The 17659-nt window shown below is 41.3% G+C and overlaps 1 protein-coding gene across 6 annotated transcripts in view; it reads left to right on the top strand.

Annotated features, from left to right (window-relative positions):
* Positions 1-17659, top strand: part of tango2 (transport and golgi organization 2 homolog (Drosophila)) — a 261525-nt gene that overhangs the window by 102249 nt on the left and 141617 nt on the right. The window contains exon 3 of one of the 6 annotated variants that reach the window (XM_069932593.1): positions 7015-7133. The exons of the other annotated variants lie outside the window; for them this stretch is intronic. The gene's annotated coding sequence lies outside the window, so the exon portion shown is untranslated. The remainder of the gene's footprint in view (positions 1-7014; positions 7134-17659) is intronic. 6 annotated transcript variants of the gene reach the window in all.

The raw sequence follows: 17659 nt of genomic DNA, 5'->3' as shown, positions 1-17659 counted from the left end.
AACACTGGAGTACTCTGATACCATGAAATTTGTTGGATTTTTTTTTAACATTGATTGTTAGAATTGTTTGTTTGTTAGAATCCTCACCCATGAAGGGAGGCCATTGAGTCTATGGCTCAATAATTTTGAATTGATTTTTTTCCATGCTATAAGTGGGTGGAAATGAGTGGTGAGAGAATGTCAGATTGATGTTGTTTAATTTACCTCTGCATTGTTGGTGCTGATTTCAAAGGGAAAGCAGTATAAAATGATTCTCAACTCTTGTGCACACATTTGATGGGCAAATGCTGTCATTGGATTGAATTTTTCATTGCTTAATTGTCATGTGTACTGAGTAAAAAGCTTCACTTTATATTTTAACCAGGCATCTCAACTGCAGCAGCAAGCAGTGCAATAACAATAAATGGGCAGATAGTTGGGTAAATAATTAAACAAGGTGACAGTCTGCAGAGTAGTGTAACAAGAAGTCAAGTACAGGATATAAAGTGCGATTTAGAAATGCATTTACCAATGCATTTAAAAGAAACTGTCCTTGAACCTGGAGGTTTGTGAATTCAGCATATATCTTCTACCCAGCAGAGGTGGGAGAAGAGAGTATGATTGGGGCTTAAATAAGTAAGAAGCTTTCTCAAGATAACAGGAGCTGCAGACTGAATCGCTGCAAGTGCGCTTAGTATGCATGATGGCCTGAGCTGCGTTTATCATTCTTGTCATCTTTTTAAAATTTTTAAAAATTTTTCACTCTATGAACCATATTAACTAAAATACACACAAACATTTCCCTCTTGAATATAAACAGTGTCATTTTTTCCCCTTTTCCCCCCTCCATTCCCTCTCTCCTTCCCACCCCCCTCCCCACCCACTAAACGTTCAACATATTCAATACAATAAACCCATTAAACAATGTCATCACACAATGAAAATAAACAAGAAAATTGTGTCATCTACTTTTACACACTGGGTCAAGTCATTTCGTCTTATTCTCGTTCTGTCATTTTAGGTGGTGAAGGTCCGCGGTAGGACCTCTCTGTTGTGTTCCATGTACGGTTCCCAAATATGTTCAAATACTATGATGTTATTTCTTAAATTATGTTATTTTTTTCCAATGGAATACATTTATTCATTTCTATGTACCATTGCTGTACTCTGAGGCTCTCTTCTGATTTCCAGGTTGACATTATACATTTTTTTGCTACAGCTAAGGCTATCATAATAAATCTTTTTTGTGCTTCATTCAAATCGAGGCCTAGTTCTTTACTTCTTATATTACTTAGAAGAAAGATCTCTGGATTTTTTGGTATGTTGCTTTTTGTGATTTTATTTAATACCTGGTTTAGATATTCCCAAAACTTTTCCACTTTCTCACATGCCCAAATTGCATGTACTGTTGTTCCCGTTTCCTTACAGCGAAAACATTTGTCTGATACTGTTGGGTCCCATTTATTTAACTTTTGGGGCATGGTATATAGCCCGTGTAACCAATTATTTTGTATCATGCGTAACCTCATGTTTATTGTATTTCTCATAGTTCCGGAGCATAGGTTTTCCCATTTTTCATTCTTTATATTTATATTTAGATCTTGTTCCCACATTTGTTTGGGTTTACGACTTATTTCATCTTTATCTTTCTCTTGCAGTTTGAAGTAAATGTTTGTCATAAATCTTTTAATTATCATTGTGTCTGTAATCGCATATTCAAAACTGCTTCTTTCTGGTAACCTCAGCCTGCTTCCCAATTTGTCCTTCAAGGACAAACACTGTACCGTGAGTTATATCATATTTGTACTTCATTTGTTCAAAAGATAATAAATTATTTTCCAAAAAACAATTTTTTATTCTTTTGATCCCTATTCTCTCCCATTCTCTAAAGGAAAGGTTATCTATTGTGAAAGGGATTAGTTGATTTTGCGTCAATAATAATTTTGGTAGTTGGTAATTTGTTTTTTTCCTTTCTACGTGAATCTTCTTCCAAATGTTGAGCAGATGGTGCAGTACTGGTGAACTCCTATGTTGCACCAGCTTTTCATCCCACTTGTCTAGTATATGTTCAGGTACCTTCTCCCCTATTTTATCTAGCTCTAATCTGGTCCAACCTGGTTTTTTCCCTTGTTTGATAAAAATCTGATAGGTATCTTAATTGTGCTGCTCTATAATAAATCTTAAAGTTTGGTAGCTGTAAGCCCCCTTGTTTGTACCATTCCTCAGTTTCCCCCTTTTCCATAAGAATTTCCTTATTATTTTCTTTAGCTAATTGAAGAATTTCTCTGTTAAGTGAATTAATAACGATTGAAATAGGTATTGTATACTTGGGAAGATATTCATTTTAATGCAATTTACCCTTCCTTTCAGTGTTAGTGGTAAATCTTTCCAATGTTCTAAGTCATCTTGTAATTTCTTCATTAATGACTGATAATTTAATTTGTATAGATGGCCTAGATTATTATCTAGTTGAATACCTAGGTATAGGATTGCTTGTGTTTGCCATTTAAATGGTGATTCTTTCTTAAACTTTGTGAAATCCGCATTATTCATTGGCATTACTTCACTTTTATTTGCGTTGATCTTGTACCCCGATACTTCGCCATATTCCTTCAATTTCTTATGTAATTCTTTTATTGATAATTCTGGTTCTGTAAAGTATGCTATGACATCATCTGCAAATAGACGTATTTTATATTCCTTCTTTTTTATTTTTATCCCTCTTATTTTATTTTCTGTTCTTATCAGTTCTGCCAAGGGTTCTATAGCTAATGCGAACAGTGAGGGAGATGGTGGACATCTCTGCCTAGTTGACCTGCTTAATTTAAATTGGTTTGATATATATCCATTTACTGTCACCTTCATCAATGGTCCCTTAAATAATGCTTTAATCCAATTAATATATTTCTCTGGTAGGTTGAACCTCTGTAGTACCTTGAATAAATAATTCCATTCCACTCTGTCAAAAGCTTTCTCTGCGTCTAAAGCAACCGCCACTGTTGGCGTCTTGTTTCCTTGTACTGCATGGATTAAGTTAATGAACGTACAGATATTGACTGTTGATGGTCTTTTCTTAATAAATCCAGTTTGATCTAGTTTTACTATTTTTGGTACACAGTCGACAAACCTGTTTGCTAATAGTTTAGCTATTATCTTATAATCTGTGTTAAGTAGAGATATTGGTCTATACGATGCTGGTGTTAGTGGATCTTTCCCCGTCTTTGGTATTACTATAATTATTGCTGTTTTACATGAATCTGGCATGTTTTGTGTTTCTTCAATCTGGTACATTACTTCGAGGAGAGGAGGAATTAATAAGTCTTTAAATGTTTTATAGAATTCTATTGGGAGTCCGTCCTCTCCCGTCGTTTTATTGTTAGGTAGTTTTTTTAATATATCCTGTATTTCCTCTATTTCAAATGGTTTTATCAGTTTGTTTTGCTCCTCTTGCAATTTCAGCAGTTCAATTTTAGCTAGAAACTCATCTATTTTGTCTTCTTTCCCTTCGTTCTCAGTTTGATATAATTGCTCATAGAATTCCTTGAAGTTTTCATTGATCTCCATTGGGTTATATAATTTGTTTGTCCTTTTTTCCTTGATGCCAATACCGTTCTTTTAGTTTGTTCTGTTTTAAGCTGCCAAGCTAGTATTTTGTGCGTTTTTACTCCTCGTTCATAATACTTCTGCTTTATCTTCATTATGTTCTTCTCCACCTTGTACATTTGTAGTGTTTCGTGTTTTATTTTTTTGTCCGCCAATTCTCTTCTTTTTGTTGTATCTTCCCTTGTTGCTTGTTCTTTTTCTTTACTTACTATTTCCCTTTCCAGCTGTTCTATTTCCCGATTGTAGTCCTTCTTCATCTTAGTTACATAACTTATTATCTGTCCTTTGATGAAAGCTTTCATTGCATCCCATAATATAAATTTGTCTTTCACTGATTCTGTATTTATTTCAAAGTACATTTTAATTTGGCGCTCAATGAATTCTCTAAAATCCTGTCTTTTAAGTAGCATGGAGTTTAATCTCCATCTATACATTCTCAGTGGGATGTCCTCCAGCTCTATTGCTAATAACAGGGGTGAGTGATCCGATAACAATCTAGCTTTATATTCCGTTTTCCTAACTCTCCCTTGGATGTGGGCTGACAACAGGAACAGGTCAATCCTTGAGTATGTTTCGTGTCTACTCGAATAACATGAGTATTCCTTCTCCTTTGGGTGTTGTCTCCTCCATATATTCAAAAGTTGCATTTCCTGCATCGATTTAACCATAAATTTGACTACTTTGTTCTTTCTGCTAGTCTTTTTTTCCAGTTTTATCCATCTTTGAGTCCAAATTAAGGTTAAAGTCCCCTCCTATCAGTATATTCCCCTGCGTATCTACAATCTTCAAAAAGGTATCTTGCATAAATTTTTGATCTTCTTCATTAGGTGCATATACATTGAGCAAATTCCAAAATTCTGAAAATATCTGACACTTTATCATTATATACTTCCCTGCTGGATCTATTATTTCCTCCTCTATTTTGATTGGTACATTTTTATTGATTAATATAGCTACTCCTCTGGCTTTTGAATTATATGATCCTGCCGTTACGTGCCCTACCCATTCTCTCCTTAATTTCTTGTGTTCCACTTCAATTAGATGTGTTTCCTGCACGAATGCTATATCAATTTTTTCTTTCTTCAGTATATTTATCAGCCTCTTCCTTTTGATTTGGTTATGTATTCCGTTAATATTTAAAGTCATGTAGTTCAACATAGCCATTTCATACTTTGTTTACCTCTCATTTCCGCTTCCTCACCACCACCTTTCCCCCATATCAATTTCCGTTTTTTTTTAACGTACTGTAAGACAACACTTCTAAAACATTAAATATTTCCACTATTCCCACATCTAAAATTCCCTTAACCCCAAATGTCACCCCCCTCTCTGAGTTGCCCTTTGTCCCTTGCCGGGCAACCACAACTCCCCTCTCTATTTGGATTGCGAACCCGCTCACAAGCATGAACTGATTACGCAGTGACTGTTATTCTCTCCCTCCCAACCCCCTCCAGAAAAGAGTTTTATCTTCACATATAACAAACCTCACCCTCTTTTTTTCCCCCCTTACTTCCTTTCTTCCCTTTTCTTTCCCTCCTTTAGTTTTACTTATGCATTATTTTTTCTTCTTTATATGTAGTTTGTCGTCATTCTTTGTTCTTGTTACATCTCTTCATCTCTCTTTCTGTCTTGCAGGCATTCTGCAAATTCTCGTGCTTTCTCCGTTTCCAAGAACAGTCTGTTTTGCTGCCCCTGGATAACTATTTTAAACACTGTTGGATATCTTAACATAAATTTATAGCCTTTCTTCCATAGGATCGATTTTGCTGCATTAAACTCCTTCCTCTTCTTCGGGAGCTCAAAAGTTATTGCCTTCTCCAATATATTTTCTCTTGTTGTATATCTCAGGAATTTTACTAAAACGGATTTTGATTTTTGTTGTGACTGTGGTTTCGGGGCTAATGTTCTGTGTGCACTTTCTGTTTCCATTCCTTCCTGTATTTCTGGCATTCCCAGGACCTTGGGGATCCATTCTTTTATTAATTCTTTCATATCTTTGCCTTCTTCATCTTCCTTAAGGCCCATTATCTTTCTATTGTTTCTGCTACTATAGTTTTCCATTATATCCATCTTCTGAGCTAACAACTCCTGTGTTTCTTTAACTTTTTTGTCAGCCATTCTCTTAATGCTTTCATATGTTCTTGAATTAAAAAAAAAATCTATGTACTGTCCATTCATTTTACCTTCTATTCCTCTGTGCAGAGCTTAGTGTTCTCCTTCTTCTTCTTCTGTCTGCTCTTGGGTTTGTGTTTTCTATTTCTCTTCCTTGTATCTGTGTCTCTTCTGACTTTCTTGTTGAGCTGCTTGTCTCAGTTTGTTGGGTATTTTTTTTTATGGTGTCTTGATGTTGGTCCTCTTCTTCTGGCACATTGCATTAGTTCAACTGGCCTAAAAATGTTTTGCCGCTGATTTTCATTTGTACTCCGCATCTGGTGCCTTTGGTGTCGGTATCCAACAATAGTTGACTAGTATTGATGGATTCCTGTTGCCCTGATATTGCTTTTCCATGTTCGCAATGTCCTGGTGAAACTTTTCCCCACGTTCATCATGACTGCACCAAGATCAGCAGGGAAATCCAACTGCGAAGGCAGCAAATGAATATTCAATTACTTGTTTCACTTCACGTTTTTGTAGCTTGAAGTAGACTTAAAATATGACTGGAAATCACAAAAATAGGATGTACACAGGAGGAAATTTTTCAGGTAATTTTTGTGATCAGCAGCCCAAAAGCCATAAAATACACCCAGAAGTGTTCAGGAAGCAAAATCTTCTTTGTCCAGGGTAATTTGAACAGAATAATTTTCAATCAAGTGAATTGGACAGTATGTAATCCATCTTCAGCATTGAAATTTCATGGTCAGCTTGTGAAAATTGTTCTACTTGTCTCTCCATATTAAACAAATTGTTTTTATTATTATTATTATTGTTGAGGAGTTACAATGGCATTTCAATGAATTAATATCAGTTAGGGAATATGAATAGAAAATGCTGGTGAAGCAACATCCATTATCAGCAACCTGAAACCTTGACTCAATTTCACTGTCTATATATGTTTGCTTATCTAATGAATATTTCTCATGTTTCCTGTTTTTATTTTGGATGTGCAACTTTTTCAGATTCTTTGCTTTTTGAATGAGCACCTGTATCATTCTGCCATGACAAGTTGTGATGAAGATTCACAAAATCATCACTTGATCCAGATTGCACCTAATGGGCCAACTCAATAAATAATGGACCAATACTGTGTGTACTGTCCATATTGAAAAATAGGAATGTTGCTTGTCATTGCAGCATCGAACCAGGATTCTGTAAACTTGCACCTATTGTTTTTTCACTATATTTTAACTTAATGGCATGAAATGTAACAGAAAATAAACTTGTATTGTCAGTGATAGCAATAAAATAAATCTGCAATATATGTACTTTTTCCAGGAAAATGCCCAGAATGTTCTCCAATATGGTCAGACGTTAAACTGGGGCTCTACCCAATTTGTCCTTGAGCCTTACAGCACGGAACAGGCCCTTCAGCTCAAATTGTTCCTGCTAACCAAGTTGGTGTTCTGAATTATCCTTTTTGCTTATATTTGGTCAAAATCTTTCTGAACTCTTTCTATCCATATATTTGTTAAAATGTATTTTGAACCTTGCAGTGGTACCCTGTTCCACAATTTCCTCAGGCAGCTCATTTCAGATACAAACCACTCTCTGTGTGGAAAAAGTTGCACTCCAAACCCACTAAAATCTCTTCTCTCTCACCTTAAATTTATTCCCTCCAGTTTGAGTTCAGTTTTTGGTTAAAAATTAGTTTGTTCTCACTATATTCTGTTATTATTGGATCAGCCTTGTTGAACACCACCTTCTCTAATGACACACAGGGTATGAATTTACTGGCAGGTCCCTGTCATTGTGATGTGAGGGATAAGCTTAGTGGGTCTGAGAAGTAATGCAGATCGCTTTAAAGAAAGAATCTTTATTAACGTGCGGGGGTGGGGGGACTCACAACAGGGGTCATGTATTTGCACGCTGCAATTGGCGATAGTATAGAAAGACACACGCTAAAATCTGCAATGGTATAGAATAACACAAGCAAATGCTACAGTCCACAATAGTATAGAAGGATACGAGCACACACAGTCTGTGATAGGATAGAAATATACATGCACACTACAATCCGCGATTGTCTAGAAAGATACACACACACGCTACAATCGCAATAGTACACACACATGCTACAATCCGCAATGGTACACACACGCGCGTGCTACAATCCGCAATAGTATACACACGCGCACGCTACAATCCGCAATAGTACACACACGCGCGCTACAATCCACAATAGTACACACACATACTCTCTCTCACTGCAACCCACAATAGTATATATAGAAGGACACACGCACACTACAATCCCCGATAGTGTAGAAAAACAACGTACAACTTTAACATGACATCCCAACTCTTGTACTCAATACTTTGATTTATGAAGGCCAATAAGCCAAAAGCTCTCTTTTGTTAGTGTAGTACTCCAATGTTAGTGTCATCTGCAAACTTGCTGATCCAATTTACCACATTATCATCCAGATCTTTGATCTAGATGGCAAACAACATTGGTCCCAACACTGATCCTTGAGGCACACCACTAGTCACAGGCCTTCAGTTTGAGAAGCAATTATCTCTGGCTTCTCTCGTCTGGCCGTTATTGAATCCAGTTCACTACTTCTCCATGAATATCTAGCATCTGAAACTTCCTGACTAACCTCCCATGTGGGATCTTGTCAAAGTCCTTACTAAAGTCCATGTAGACAACATCCACAGTCTTTACTTCATTAACTTTCCTGGTAACCTCCTCAAGAAACTCTATAAAATTGGTTAAATACAACTACCATGCACAAAGCCATATTGACTAATCCTAATCAGTTTCTGGCTATCCAAATAATTGTGTACCTGATCTCTTAAAACACCTTCCAATAATTTTCCTACTACTGACGTGTGGGTCACCGGCCTATAATTTTTAACAACGGAACAATGTGAGCTTTCCTCCAATGCTCTGGCTAAGGACATTTTAAATATTTCTGTCAGAGTCTCTGAAATTTCAAGACACCAAGCACTTCCTCCTCTTTAATCAGTATAGGTTCCAAGACCACACTGCTTGTTTTCCTTACTTCCTTACTTCCTTACTCTATGCCTGTTTCCTGAGTGAATACTGATGAAAGAAAAGTTAAGATCTCATCCATCTCTTGGTTTCATTTAAAGCCAACCACTCTTATCTTCAAGGGATCCAATTTTGTCTTTTACTCTTAATATATCTATAGAAACCCTTAGGATTTTCCTTCACATTGTCAGCCAGAGCAACCTCATGTCTTTTAGCCCTCTTGATTTCTGTCTTGAGGTTTTTCTTGCATTTTTTTATATACTCAAGTATCTCATTTACTCCAAGTTGCCTATACCTGTTATACACCTCTCTCTTCTGAAACAGATCCCCAATATCCCTCGAAAACCAAGGTTCCCTTTGCTTTCTAACCTTGCCTTTGATCCTGACAGGAACATACAAACTCTGTGCTCTCAAAATTTCACCTTTAAAGGTCCTCTTCTTATCTCTCACATCCTTGCCCGAAAACAACTTATCCCAATTCATGCATTCATGATCCTTTATTGTGTCCTCAAAATTGGCCTTTTTCCCCATTTAGAATCTCAACCTGAGGCCCAGACCTATCCTTCGCCATAATTAACTTGAAACTAATTACATTATGATCACTGGACCCAAATGCTCCCCTGCACATATTTCTGTCACCTGTCCTGTCTAATTCTCAAAAAAGAGATCCAGTATTGCAATCTCTCTTGTTAGAACCTATGTGTGTGTGTGTGTGTGTGTGTGTGTGTGTGTGTGTGTGTGTGTGTGTGTGTGTGTGTGTGTGTGTATATATATATATTGATTTAGAAAACTTTCCTAAACACATTTGACAAACTCCAAGCCATCCAGCCCTTTTACAGTAAGGGTCCCAATCAATATGTGTAAAATTAAAATCTCCTACTATCATGACTTATGTTTCCTGTAGCTGTCTGCAATCTCTTGACAGATTTTCACAAATTCTTGTTGATTATTGGGCGGTCAACCCCATGAGTATGGTCATACTTTTCCCATTCCTCAGCTCTGCCCATATAGTTTCCGCAGTTGAGCCCTCTGGTCTGACCTGCCTGAGGATAGCTGCTGTGATATTTTCCCTGATGAACAATGCCACTCCTCCCCCTTTCATTCCGCGGCCCCCCACCCCATCGTTCTATCATGTCTAAAGTAACATTGAATTGACAGCACAGTATCATAATTCAATGTTCCACACTCTAAGCTCGTCTGCCTTTCCTACAATATTCCTTGAATTGAAATAGATGCACCTGAAAACATTGCCACCACATAAACCCATTGACTTCTAACGGTGCACTCAATTTTCACATCATCTTTTTCCTTCTCCATTACTATCAACTGATGGTGGAGGCCCAGTGAATCATGATGGCATACCAACTTCACAGTACCCCAAACAGCCACCAGCTTCCTTATGAGGTTTTGTATTTAAGATACTGGTCCCTAACTTTTCTGATGTGCTTGATTATGTGGATGATATTCCCCGATTCATCAAGAATGAATGTGCAGCACTCTGCCTATCACCAAGCAGGTGTCCCCCTTGCTTGCCAGCAGGTAGTTAAGGTCCATCTGATTTTGCAGATCTGAAGTGCCATCTGCCACCCAACTCAGGGCATCCTCAGCGTGTCTCAGTGCCATATCTGTCTCATTTATGAACATCTTCATCAATGGTTATGCATATCACCTCGCAGACAATTAGATAGTGACATGCTGGGGACAAGCAATCATCCAAATCACTCCATCTCTGATTGCCCCTTTGATCCAGTGAACGCAGTAGGCTGGGTGCTCACCTGGATCATTGAGGTGGTGTATATACAGTACGATGAACTCCAGGTAGCAGCAGTGTACTACCCATGGGTTGCCAGGGGTAAGCCTGGCAGCTGCATCCCAGTTCGATGAGCCAGAACTGTTCAATGTGCAGGGAGCACCCACCTTCACAGGACCATCAGCTGTGAACTTATCACACCTGGGAACCGGTCCTGTTCATACTCACTGTGCCCTACCAACTGGTTGAACCAGCGCTAGTTATAGCATCTACACTAACATTCTTTTACTCTGATGACTGGCTGGGGGTCACTTTGAGAGTTGGGAATATGTTGTCAGCCAAATTATATGAAGGGAAATCTTTGGCTTGGCTTCGCGGATGAAGATTTAGGGAGGGGTATGTCCACGTCTTCTGCAGGCTCGTTGGTGACTGACAAGTCTGATGCGGGACAGGCAGGCACGGTTGCAGCGGTTGCAAGGGAAATTTGGTTGGTGTTAGGTTTTTCCTCCTTTGTCTTTTGTCAGTGAGGTGGGCTCTGTGGTCTTCTTCAAAGGAGGTTGCTGGCCGCCGAACTGTGAGGCACCAAGATGCATGGTTGGAGGCGATATCAGCCCACTGGCGGTGGTCAATGTGGCAGGCACCAAGAGATTTCTTTAAGCAGTCCTTGTACCTCTTCTTTGGTGCACCTCTGTCTCAGTGGCCAGTGGAGAACTTGCCATAGAACACATTCTTAGGAAGGCGATGGTCCTCCATTCTGGTGACGTGACCCACCCAGCGCAGTTGGATCTTCAGCAACATGGATTCGATGCTTGCGGAATCTGCCAGCTCGAGTACTTCGATGTTCGTGATGAAGTCATTCCAATGAATGTTGAGGATGGAGCGGAGACAACACTGATGGAAGTGTTCTAGGAGCCATAAGTGATGCCGGTAGAGGACCCATGATTCGGAGCCGAACAGAAGTGTGGGTATAACAACGGCTCTGTATACGCTAAACTTTGTGCGGTTTTTCAGTTGGTTGTTTTTCCAGACTCTTTTGTGTAGTCTTCCAAAGGCGCTATTTGCCTTGGCGAGTCTGTTGTCTATCTCGTTGTCGATCCTTGCATCAGATGAAATGGTGCAGCTGAGGTAGGTAAACTGGTTGACCGTTTTGAGTTCTGTATGCCCGATAGAGCTGTGGGGGGGCTGATGGAGGACCTCAGTTTTCTTCAGGCTGACTTCCAGGCCAAACATTTTGGCAGTTTCCGCAAAACAGGACGTCAAGCGCTGAAGAGCTGGCTCTGAATGGGCAACTAAAGCGGCATCATCTGCAAAGAGTAGTTCATGGACAAGTTGCTCTTGTGTCGAGGTGTGAGCTTGCAGGCGCCTCAGATTGAAGAGACTGCCATCCGTGTGGTACCGGATGTAAACAGCGTCTTCATTGTTGAGGTCTTTCATGGCTTGTTTCAGCATTATGCTGAAGAAGATAGTAAAGAGGGTTGGTGCAAGGATGCAGCCTTACTTCACGCCGTTGTCAATGGAGAAGGGTTCGGAGAGCTCATTGCTGTATCTGACCCGACCTTGTTGGTTTTCGTGCAGTTGGATAACCATGTTTGCGCTGAAGATGGCTGCATGTGAGATGGAAGGCTCGTTTTTTTCTCTGGCCAGGAAGGCTTTGCAAGGTGAGCCTGGTGGGCAGATCGCTTCTTTGCCAGCAGTTCCTGGATTTCCTGATTGTTTTCATCAAACCAGTCCTTGTTTTTCCTGGAGGAGAAGCCCAGTAGCTGTTCAGTGGATAGCAGTATGGCCGTTTTCAGCTGATCCCAAAGGGTTTCAGGAGATGTGTCCGTGAGGCAGTTTGCATCCTCGAGCTTTGCTTGGAGGTTTGCCTGGAAGTTTCCTCTCACTTCGTCTGACTGCAAGTTTCCAACATTGAACCTCTTTCTGGGGGCTCCACTGTTCTTGAACTTTGGCTTGAAGTGAAGGTTGAGCTTGCAGCAAACAAGCCGGTGGTCAGTGTGGCATTCCGCACTGGGCATGACCTTGGTGTGGAGCACATCTCGTTTGTCTCTTCCTCGTACCAGAACGTAGTCCAGGAGGTGCCAGTATTTGGATTGGGGATGTATCCAGGTAGTCTTCAGGCTGTCTCTGCTAGAAAAGGGTGTTAGTAATGACAAGCCGCTATTCTGCGCAGAGCTCCAACAGGAGGTGCCCGTTGTCATTGCACTTGCCGACACCATGCTTGCCAAGGATTCCTGGCCAGGTTTCTGAGTCTTTGCCGACACGAGTGTTGAAGTTGCCAAGGATGGCAACCTTGTCGGCTGTAGGGGTGCATTGGATGAGGTTGCGCAGATCAGTGTAGAACTTGTCCTTTTCTGCTGGTTCCGCCTGAAGAGTTGGAGCATAGACACTGATGAGAGTGATGCGTCGTTTGTTTTGAAAGGGGAGTCGCATGGACATGATCCGGTCAGAGTGACCTGTCGGGAGGTTTTCGAGTTTGGAGGCAATGGAATTCTTGACCATGAAGCCAACACCAGATAGGCGTCGTTCAGCCTGAGGCTTGCCAGACCAGTAGAGTGTGTAGCCCACGCCGTGTTCTTGGAGGCTGCCTACATCTGCAAGGTGGACTTCGCTGAGTGCGGCTATGTCGATGTCGAGTCTGAGGGGTTCATGTGCGATGAGGGCAGACTGACGTTCAGGTCGGTGGCTGTCAGCCTTGTCTAGCATGGTTCTGATGTTCCAGCATGCTAGCTTGAGTTTGTGTGCATCTTTTGAGGGGGAGGACATGGACATGTCCTCGGGCCTGCGTAAAGGAGCTTTTAGGTGGAGTGAAGTGTGCGCAGTACTGGCCCCACCCTTTACACACATGGTTCGTGTGCCGTGGCCAAGCAAGCTGGGACGTGGCAGCGTGGTCCTTGGGTCGTAGATTTTATATTGGAGTGTCCTTCTCCTATGCAGGTTGCTTAACCGGGCTGAAGAGGCCTGCCTCCCCTTTTAGGTCGAACCATATCTGGAGATCTACGACCGCTGTCCACAGTTATGGAGTGGTGCGCCCTGGAATCGGCCTGCATGCGTTTGCTCCTGCCGCGGCCGAGTGCTGGCAGTGCGGGCGAGCTTTCTTCTGCCCCTCCTGCTGGGCCCTGCAGGGAGCGCCCGGAACTTCCTCAGCCGCGCGGTCCAGGGAAATACCAGCCAATGAAACCCCCATCCCATGGCAGGTCACTGAAGATGAGGTTAAGAGCAGCAAGGCGTGAATTTGGTTTCCTAACTATTTTCTGACCTTCCCCAAAACAGGATATCAAGACCCGTCTCTGGAAAGTTTGTCTAAACAGTCCATTTATTTGTTATTGAATGGGATTGGTGTCAGCGGCAGTCCTTTGGCAAAGTGTTCAGACATCCTCATGCAGATCCAGTCGTTTGATTTGTTGGTCCTGCTGGAATATTCATAAGAAGTGATCGTGCGATATGAAACATTCAAACCTTGCAGGATGAGTTAAATTCAACCGGGCTTGACACTTGTTGGGGGAAAGTGTCAGAGCCTGGCCGAGTTAACTCACTAAATGCTTTCTGGTAGTGTGAAACCACAACCTGTTCTTGTATGGTCACTGCTGGAGGTGGGATCACACCCCCCCACCTCTAAAATGCCAGATTGCAGATTAATCAGGTAAATCATGGTGCAGTGGAAAAGGCTCCCGAGTGCAGCATGCCCTGTAAGTTTTCCTGCTTCCTGGGAGGGTTGGCAGTGTGTAAGGGGCTAAGATTATACATCCCCAGATACACTCTGGGGAGCACTGACCAGGACAAATAGCAGCTGGGGTGGTTCATTGCAGAGACCTCACCATACAGCAGGGTTTTGGGAATGATGATGTGTTCTCCCCCCGTGTTTACCAGCACGTTCCACCTCTGAATGTTACCCCAGTGAGCTGCTATGGTAATATGGTAATATGGGACCTCTGAATTGATCCATGGGGAGCTCTGGCCACCCAACTATGGTATCGGAGGGGAGATGTTGCTGCTGCATGTTGGCTATTTCCTCCAAAAACAAAGTCCTAATCTCTGCACTCAGAGACTCTGGTGCCTCCTCAGAGGAGGGAGGAGCTGAGAATAGATTGGGTAGAGCCATGCTCTGCTTTTGGGGGGGTGAGGGGAAACAAGCTCCTCCTCTACTAGGTTCTTTCCCCCCCCACCCCCACAGTGCTCCTTCCAGAGTCTGGACAGGGCTGAAGAGGGTACTCCATTGATACGGCTCCGCTCCACCCTGACTCACAGTAGTGCTATGAAGAGTGCTACTGATTGGGTTAATAACATTATGATAAAAAAGTAGCTTAAAATGGTATAGATTGTGGGGTTTAGTTTAGGCCACACTTCACAAACAGACATCTCATTTAAAATACAAGAGCTATGCCTAAGGTGGAGCCTACAAGTCTTTGCAGAGACAATGGAACTGCTTTGGAGAAGGACTTCACAAGTAGGTGTTAATATTGGACTCATGTTGTGGAATAAATTCACTATTGTCTTTTTAAAACACATGTCCAGGCTCAGAATCAAATTCTGGTGCCAACAATCCAAGTCTTGTTGAAGTTTGTTGTTCTAAGAGGGGTCATGTGGTTTTTGCAAACAGAGAGAGGATGAACAAACATGTGATTCTCTTTGGAGAGGGAGAGAAATCAGTTTACAGGAGGAGTTGGTGTTGGAGGCTAAAAGTGGCATAAGACCCCATTTGAAGATGGATTTTGAGTTCTGAATTCAGCCTATTCTAAACCCTTGTAGTCAGTTACAAGGGGATGTGACTGGTTTATGTGTTTCTCCTGAAATAGGGGAAAAAGAAGGACTGTGTGGTTACCTGAAAAAAGAGGTTATCTTTTGGAAAACCCAGAAGGGGGCAAATTTCTTCGACAAGACACTGAAGTGGCTGATTGAAAGAGATCAGTTTATATGTGTGTCCAACGAACAACAAATATCTCCCTCTCTGAAACCAACAAAGACCTTCCTTTGTGGTAACCATTTAAGTTAAAGCACCAGAGCCTAGTAAAGATCATAAATGTTAAATTCTATGCACAATGTGGAAAATTGCCTGATACCAGTGAACTTGCAGAAGTGAAAAATGAATGATTGGACAGTGAAACAAAGAACTTATCTGACCACATATTATATACATGTGTGCTTAGAATTAGAAGGGGTTAAGTTAAGAGTATTAAGTCAAAGATTGATCTTATTATTATATTTGGAAAAAAATGAAAACAACTTTTGTTAAGTAGCCATTGCCTTGGTGAATTTCTGTTGCTGTTGGTTTTTGGAGTCCTCTGGGCTCGTAACAACAGCTCCTTGTGGGTCGTGTGGGAGGTCAGTGTCATGATAATGAATATGTATGAGATGTACCGGAAGTCACGTGGTATGAGAGAGAAAGATAAGAGCACAAGCAGGAGAACAAAGGAAACGGGAAAATAAAGCCACTGAGAAGTTTACCTGATAAAACTTGTGTTTAATGTTTTATTAACTTCACATTTCGGGCCACAAATGTGACAGTCAGGTCCTCCACCTTCGCCTCCGCTTTCTAATCTTGAGCGGGCACTCCTCTGTTCTACATACTCTAGGTTGATGTTCTCCCTGCCGCGGGGCCCAGTAGGAAAAGGATTACCCCTTTGAGGTAGGGGATGGGCGATGGTGACCAAGTGTCCCACTAGTGTACCTGCCTCCCCGGCGTTGTCAGAGAAGTCTTCATTGCAGGCCCCCATATAGATTCTTGTGACTAGCCCTCAAATATTCTGTTACAGTGCCCCAATGTGGTCAGCACTGTCAATCCCGTTCCTTCATTGAGGTATATTTTACTTAGACCACTGCTATCACCCACTGGGATGCCCCATCCTGGATTACCTGTTGGGCATTATTAATCCTCTCCTGAGCAGATAAATCACCCAGGATACTTGTCTCCTCGTGGGAATGGCTCACGCTGGTGGACCCACATCCCTCAGCCAGTGCAACCTTACGGACAGATGCTACCTGAACCCCTGGCCCAGTCAGTTCTTTGGCTGAGTACTCCTGGATCTCCATAACCTTGTAAGGTTCCTGGACATTGTGATGTTTCTTTTCAGTAATAAAAAAAAACTTGGTTTCTTTTATATTAATATTTTATTAACAACTCACAACCTCATGGAGCAGCCATTTTTTTTGTATGTTACCAAAGATCAGTGTTATTCTCTGACTCCTTCTAGTAGTCAGGAGTATCATTAGCACTCTATCACCACATCCCCTTTCCTTAAGGAGTTTGGCTGAGTACTCCTGGATTTACATGCTAATAGAGTATTCATTTCAGTTTAAAGTTAAACACAAACACAAATATCAGCAGCCCAAACTTTTGAAGTGTGCAGTTCTTTTTCTTTTAGAGACTTAGCCTGTCAGGTGCTTTGATAACATTTGTGGCTCTTATTAACACAGGTGCATGTGTCAGCTCTGCTGTCTGGCACTGGCAATGTTTCATCTGTTGGTGTGCAGGCTGGATCTTCTGCATTTGTCTGTTCTTGCAGTGTCTCTTGCATTTTCAGCATGCTCTTTCAATTCTTCCTCAGTATTTGACCATCCTCTGTTCTGTCAATATAGGATCTTGGATTTACTTCCTCCAGAACAATGGCCTTCTTGTCCCAGGTGTTGGAATTTCTGAGTCCCACTGTGTCATGTTGTGCCCGTAGCTTTTTGCTCTCTTGTCATAGTTTGCTTTTTGTATCTTTTGCAGAAGCTTTTGTTTCCGTTTGACATTTCTGTTCTTGTTTGGATCTGCAGAGCAGGGAAGTGTTGTGTGTAGTCTACATCTCCTCAGGAGCTCAATGGGTGACAGGCCATATTTAATTGATGAAGTTTGGTAACTCAGCAGAGCTAAACAAGGATCTGAGCCACTGTTGTGCTTTCTTGAGCAGCTGTTTAATTATGTGAAATTCTTTCTCTGCTTTACCATTTGACTAGGGGTCACATGCCAAAGATTATACTCTTCTGCAAAATTCTGGTATTCTCTACAACTGTAGCATGGACCATTATCATTGTAGATGATTTGAGGAATACCACGTGTTGCAAAGATTGATTTTGTATATTTGATCTCACAAGTGCAGACTTGTTAGGAAGCAGCGCCATCTCAGGATAGTTCGATAGATAGTCAATAATCAACAGGTAATTCTTTCCATTCAGGTGGAACAGATCAGTCTGACCTT

The sequence above is a fragment of the Narcine bancroftii genome, chromosome 4, assembly GCF_036971445.1.
Source record: "Narcine bancroftii isolate sNarBan1 chromosome 4, sNarBan1.hap1, whole genome shotgun sequence".
Taxonomy (NCBI): Eukaryota; Metazoa; Chordata; class Chondrichthyes; order Torpediniformes; family Narcinidae; genus Narcine; species Narcine bancroftii.
The sequence above is the reverse complement of the archived record's forward strand: the minus strand, read 5'-3'. Positions and strand labels throughout refer to the sequence as shown.